Raw genomic sequence first — 6,749 nt, 5'->3', positions numbered from 1 at the left:
GATTACTTACGATTGATTTCAATAACTTCTGGGTATTATTGTCTCGCCCCGCCGTCGCTCCGACAGTCTGGACACGGAAAAAAAGTGCGGTCCTCCGGCGAAGCGGGCTGGTCCACCCCCCCCCACCTCGCTCCTCCACCTCCACCGGCCCGGCCTCCTTCCACGTCCGGCCCGGTGGAGCGTCACCGGGCGGCGGCGAAGTTCCCTAAGACACCGGATAACTGAGCCGAGGTCGGTGGACGTCCGATTCCGCCGGTGTCAGGTCTTCAGTGATGCCCGCACTCGCCGGGATTGAGCGGTGAGAAGAGAAGCTGAGGGGGGGGGGGGGGGTAAGCACAGAGGCGTCATGTGAGCCGGTGGGAGCCGCCCCATTGGCCAGCCGGGAAGCGGCACGATGAGGCTGCGCCGTGCGCCATTGGCCAAGGACCGGAGCGCAGGCGCCTCCTCCACTTGGCTGTGCGCAAGAATGTGAGTGCGGCTCCCTGTTCATAATTTTCAGCAGCCAGAGAAGGGGGGGGGGGGGGGGGGGGGGGGTAAAAGGAAGGAGGCAGGGAAGAGAGAGAGAGAAAGAGGCGGGGGGGGGGGGCATTAAGTAACAAATTGTTCCAAAGATGTTCCATTTTCTGTTTCCTCCTCTCAACAAAAAGGAGAATGAATGAAAATTTTCTGGTGAGTTTTTTCAATGACTGACAACTTTCAAAAAAGAAAAGAGCAAAACTGAACATTAATATTATTGATAAGTTGTATTTCTCCGCCCACATACATGTTTTTTTCTCCACTGGATGTGTCCAAACACAGACAGCACGATTACACATGATTACAACAGCAGGAATAAATCATGTTTCATTGGTGGTTTATTTAGTTTGGATTTGTGGAAGTGTTTTTTTTTTTTTGTTTGTTTGTTTGGGTTTTTTTTGGGAGGGGGGGTGAATACAATTTGTTGGCTGAGCAGTATTTTTCCATTAACGAGGCAATCATCACAGTTAGGCCTCAGTTTGACATGCTAATGAGAAAAATAAATCAAAAAAGAGAAAGAAATATGAAAATAGCAACCAACCTCACAGTTATTTATTTTTCTGGATCCTAATAAGATCTGAAGCTGATTCATTATTCAGGTGAGAGGAGGAGATCTCACCTAGAGGTGCTTCAGTTTGGAGGTTTCTTTTACGTGCAGAGAAACCAAAGAAAGCCTGATATGTTTTACATATCTGTGCTTCTGTGTTTTCACATTGATTCTCTTCACAGAGGCCAACAGCACCCCCGCCCGCCTTTTCTCTCTTCCTCTCTCTGGTTCTCTGGAGTGTCGACGGCGGAGGAACTCCAGGTTCTGTATGGTTGGGAAATAGAGCGCATGTAATCTGGAGCACGCATCTTCCCCTGCCCAGGCTGCGGCATTAAATCAATATTCTGCAAAGCTTTCTCTTGTTTTCACATTCACTTGACTGCTGCCGTGATGTGCTGTGAGGGTCGAGCAGCCGCTCCCTGATTTTTGTGGCACTTGCCCCCCCAACCTTCCTCCACTCCCGCCTCTCGCCCTCCAACCCCTCCAACCTTCTCAACCACCACCACCACCACTCCAACCCCCCCACCCCCCTTCACTTCACTTCATTTCACTTCACTTCACGGCAGACACCCTCGTTTGGATGGCTCCAAGGCGATGCACCCATTCCATTTGTCTCGTGTGTTAACGGGAGGCGGCAGGAATGAGGCAACGCATTATCTCGACACAAAACATTATCTCCGCCTCGCTCCTCCGCAGCCGTGAAACAATGATTATTAACTGCTTGAGGAGCGTGTTCGGGGGGGTTTCGAGGCTTGTTGTCACAATTAGGGAACATGAAATATATTTCACAACAACCCCCACAACCCCACCTCCACTGCTTTTTTGAATTTTCTTGACTTCCCCTTTTCTTACCACTTTTGAACACTTTCAGTACCGGTTTGCCTGGTGTGTCCTGTGCTGGGAATATATATGTGTGTGTGTGTGTGTGTGTGTGGGGTGGGGTGTATGGTTAACAGCTTTATGGCTGGATGTGTGACGGTAGCATTTTTACCAGAAACCAGCCCAGCACTTCCTTTTCAAGATTTAAAAGCCTGTCGTGCTGCATCATCCTGGTGTATGATACCAGTTATTCATTCACACACACACACACACACTCACACACACTCACTCACACCCCATCGTTATGAAAGCAAAACCCTGCCTCTGCAAAATGGGTCATACACTGCAGTCACTTTATCTCAGCAAATGTATTGTGCCTGCATGAGTGTGTGAGCGGTCGTCATGCGCATGTGTGATTATACATCAAAGGGAAGACTCCAACATTAGAGCACGAGTGTCTTCTCCGAAGCAGGACTCCAGCAAGTCGACCCATTCAGTGCTTTCAGGGGGTTGCGAGCGCCTATGATACAGTTCGCCCCGAGAGCAGAAGTGTCAGCCTCTCTTTAATACCTCCGAAGAGCCCAGAGGAAGGTGCTTCTTGCTCACATATGAACTCCAATGGCGTCGTTTTCTTTTCTTTTTTTTTTTATTCTGCCGCAGCGCCCCGTCTCACTTACATGTCAGCAATTTGAACCAAACTGTGCGAACTGTGCGTTCATAGTTGCGGCATAAAGATACGAAGAGAGGCGAATACTTACACACACACACACTTGCATATATTTACCCACTGCGGAGTGATTTCGAGCTGTTGGGTTCAAAGCCTTGCCAGTCAAAGACGAGAGACGTCTCTATGCCGCCGTCTTATAAACCCATCACTGTGCAGCTAATCTGCGCCGCACTCCAGCCCTATATTTAGACCAATGTTTTGTGAACACTTAGCATAATTCGCTGAGACGAAAGGAGCTTTTGGAAACTGTTAACCTCGTCTCTTTAAGGCTAATTTGGAGTTTTTCAGATGCGTTTTCCAAAAAAAAAACACCTGTTCTCACCTTTCGTCATCCTGTAAAACATTCCCCTCCTCAACGAGGAGCCGGAGACGAGGCCGCCAGTGATTCTGAGCATTAATCTGAAGTCAACTCCAAAAACAGGATTGGTGTTAAAGGGCGTTCCAGCGTCACCTGGCTTAACGTTGTCGTCATCATCATGATGACATCACCTCCTGCTGATCATGTTATATATAGAGGAATAAAAATGTTTCTGGGATAACGCTACACCTGGTTATAATTCAGTGCCATTTATTATCATCCAGGGAGTACAGCCGGTGTGAGTCTGTGTGTGTGTGTGAGCACCAAATGCTCTGATGGAGTCCAGGTGGGCCAGGGGGAGTCGGTCACACTAAAAGCCTTTACCTCCATCTGCTGTGTGGTCTGCACAGACACACACATTTACACACAAACACAGAACAGAGAAGGATGGACTGTCTGGTTCAAAAGCCCGTCCCTTAAGCATTAAACGCTATACGCTTTGGCCACAGAAATGTGCCACACTGGGGGCCCGCATGGCATCTGCCTCCCAGCTCCTGGAGCCAAGGCACGGGGCCCGGGGAGGAGCCTGGGGCGGAGATAAGCCCTTCCTCCCCTGGTCATCGCTGCGCCGTGGGAACTGGACAGGCCTGGAGCCTCAGCTGAGCAAAACTGATAATATCCACATGAGCCTAACGTGTGTGTGTGTGTGTGTGCGTTTAAAAAAGATGCTTGGTTAAAGGGACGCAAGTGTGTGTGTGTGTGTGTGAGAAAATGCACTCATACACACACTTGTTTGTCCAATAGTTAGAATATCACAGCTAAAATCCCGAAGTATTAAAAGTTGCACATTTTGGTGCCAAATGTTCACAGACGTGTGCGCAGATATGTTTCCTCACGGGGAAGGTTTTCGCTTTCAGGAGTCATTAATTGTGTAGCATGAAAAACAAAACTTGCAAAGACACAGTTAAACTGTGCAACTTCGCAAAAGCAAACAAAGAAAAAACCTCTTCATGAATAACTAAATTAATCTGAAAAACTAAATCTGACTTTTTTATTGTGTCAAAATTTGGTTCAATAAATGTCTTAAATTAAGTGACCTCACTCATTTCAGTGTTGATAATACTCAAAAAAAAAAAAACAAAACCTGCACAACGAACAAATACAATTATCCAATTTGCAGATTGTCATGCTCCTTTCTTTGGAAATGAAATTCGAAGATGACAAACTGGTAAAATGCATGCTGGACAGGAAAAGACAAAGCAGATAATAAGTATAGTACATCACACTCAGTGACGTGAAACAATGCAGCTTTCACAATAGTGCTCATTGTATTTATTTTCCATTCTTTGTACTTTTTTTTGTTCTCTGTAGCCTCACTTGTGGCGTAAGATTAATTGCTGTGCTGCTTAGCTGCGAATCAATCTGTTCTCATTTACTCGCTCTAATTCATTGTTTATTTAACATGAGGGTAATCTAGTCTTTTGTGGAATGACAGAAAATGGTCCCTCTTTGTTCGCCGGCGTTGACCTTATCATTTTAACTTGTCATATTGGAATAGTCATTTACTCGCGATGTTAAGAATCACCTCACGTAACGACCCACTGAAGCAAATTAAATTAATTCTCAGCCACTTTTAATCGTGTTGATGTTTCAAATAGCAGCACGTGAGAAAAAGGTCTGGATGATGACGGAGACACTAATTGGCAAAAAAAAAAAAAAGGGTGTTGAAGTGGAAGGGATAATATTACAATATTTGTCTCTTCCTGAACACCATTTCACTAATGTGCATCGTTTTACATTTGCTGATTATTATTTAATAGATTTTAAAAAATCTTATCATTAATTCTAAAAATGTAAACGCCTCTGCTGTGGAAATCATCGCACCCTGTGTTTTGCTTTATTGGTTGGATTTATTGGGAAATTTTGAGTTTCCTTTTCCATCACAAAAAGGGAAGAATTCACCTTTAGTGTCTGCAGATACAGTTGAAGCTGAAAAATTCACAGCATGTGTCCGCTGAGGAAGGCTGAAGAAAGAACCATCGACCGGGGAAGGTCTTCTTCCTCTGTGGGAGGAAGCAACCAGCAACTGTCAACCCACCGTGACGTCCCCCGTCAGTTTGTGAGCTGCGGTTTAAAGCCCCCAGTTTGTGATCTGTTCATCTGCCATTGTGGTTAAAAAAAAAACAAACTATATTTGGTGGAGAAAGTGGAGCTGAGGAGGAGCGAGGGGCGGAGCTGACCTGCTCCGTACTCTACCCTGATTGGGTGGAGCACACTCGAATCCAGCTCCCATTTTATGGTCCATTTTCCTTCAAACCACTAAAGAAAGATGAACATCATGTTGTATTTCAGTCTGAGACCGGAAACTCATCAGGAAACATTTACTGAGGGGGAGGAGGGACATTTTCCCATAGACTTCAATACAGTCATATTTCTCTCTCCAACCAGCAATGCTGAGGGCCAATAGAAATAATTCAGGTGTGTCTCTTATCCACGGTCTGACAGACTGGTTGGCTCTTGTTTTCAGATTATTTGGTTCTGTTTGACGGAGAACATTCATGGTCGTTCCCATATTTCCTGTTGCGTGTCATTTTCAAGCCATGCCAAAAAAAAAAAAAAAACATTTTCTGCAGATGAAACCGAAGACCTGCTTTTATTATGCCTGCTGCTGCGTGGAGTCTGATCCTGAAAGGAAACGCTGCGAGGAATAGAGCAACAACAAAGTTCTGCTCACTTCCTGCTTGTGGAAAGTTAACTGGCTGAAGTCTCCCTTTCTGCCCCGACTGCGCGTCAGTCAGGAGCTAATTACCTCCAAAGAGGACGCAGCGTGGATGTTGTGAGGCTTCAACAATGGCTGCTAGTCACTTTAGGCAACAGTGTGATGAATTGTGGCGGTTGTGCGGCCTGGGTGGGAGACTTGCCATATTAAATGAAGAATAGCAGCAGAACATGGTGTAACATATCGTGGCCTGTCGTGTGTGTAGCCCCTCGGAGTCGAAGCATGTGTTTGGACAGGGAGAGAGCGAGCGAGCGAGAGAGAGAGAGACGTAGAATATGCAGAGATCCAGGTCAGCTGTGAGGCCTCAGCTGGAGTGGAGGGCTACACCTGTCAGCGCCCGGGGGCCTCTCTCTCTCTCTCTCTCTGTTTCTCTGTCGTCTTTCTGTCTCTCTCTTTCTGTCCAGCTGGACGTGCAGGAACCCCTCAACCCCCCCGAACACACACACACACACACACACACACTCCTCACACGGCCTCCTCCTCCCGGATCCAGGCCAGTTCAGCCCAGCCATGCGTGGTCATCTCTGGGAATTCATTCCGGATGCTTCCTGTTCATTGCATCCACTCCTTCCTCACTCTTCTCTCTCTATCAGCTGAAACTTCTTATTTTTGTCTCGCTTGTTACATTTTATGTGTAAATTACGTCCATTCTCCTGTAAATCACCAAACAGAACTCAAGTCCTCATTTAAAGAAACAGAATAAATCAAACTTTGGCTGCTTTTATCAAGGCCCAGATCTGATTTACGGGTTTAAAGTGATAATATACGAGTCGTGCTGCCCAGTCGTGCACCTGGATTTAAACACCTGCAGCGGGCTTGTATCCCACATTCCAGAAGCAAAGGCTACAGATTTATTTCCTGTCTGCGTTTGCCAAAAATGAGCTGCTACGTTTGTCGGGAAAAACAACAGCACAAATATCCAAAGTTTCAGCAGGGATCACCGCGGAGCGCCAACACGTTCCCGCCACTCCAGACTCCTGCTGTGGCTCTTTCAGAGTCAGTGCAAACAGCAACTGGGAACATTAAAATGCTACTACAAGCATCCTCTTTCTCCTGATACTGT

At 46.5% G+C, this 6,749-nt stretch overlaps 1 long non-coding RNA gene across 1 annotated transcript in view; it reads right to left on the bottom strand.

The window, feature by feature from the left end:
• LOC115042534 (uncharacterized) overlaps positions 1-246 on the bottom strand; it is an 11,913-nt gene extending 11,667 nt beyond the window's left edge. The window contains exon 1 of the long non-coding RNA XR_003840680.1: positions 11-246. This is a non-coding gene — a long non-coding RNA (uncharacterized LOC115042534). The remainder of the gene's footprint in view (positions 1-10) is intronic.
• Between the last annotated feature and the right edge of the window lie 6,503 nt (positions 247-6,749).

This window comes from Echeneis naucrates, chromosome 4, assembly GCF_900963305.1.
Source record: "Echeneis naucrates chromosome 4, fEcheNa1.1, whole genome shotgun sequence".
In the NCBI taxonomy this organism is placed as follows: domain Eukaryota; kingdom Metazoa; phylum Chordata; class Actinopteri; order Carangiformes; family Echeneidae; genus Echeneis; species Echeneis naucrates.
This window is presented reverse-complemented; position numbering and strand designations above follow the sequence as displayed.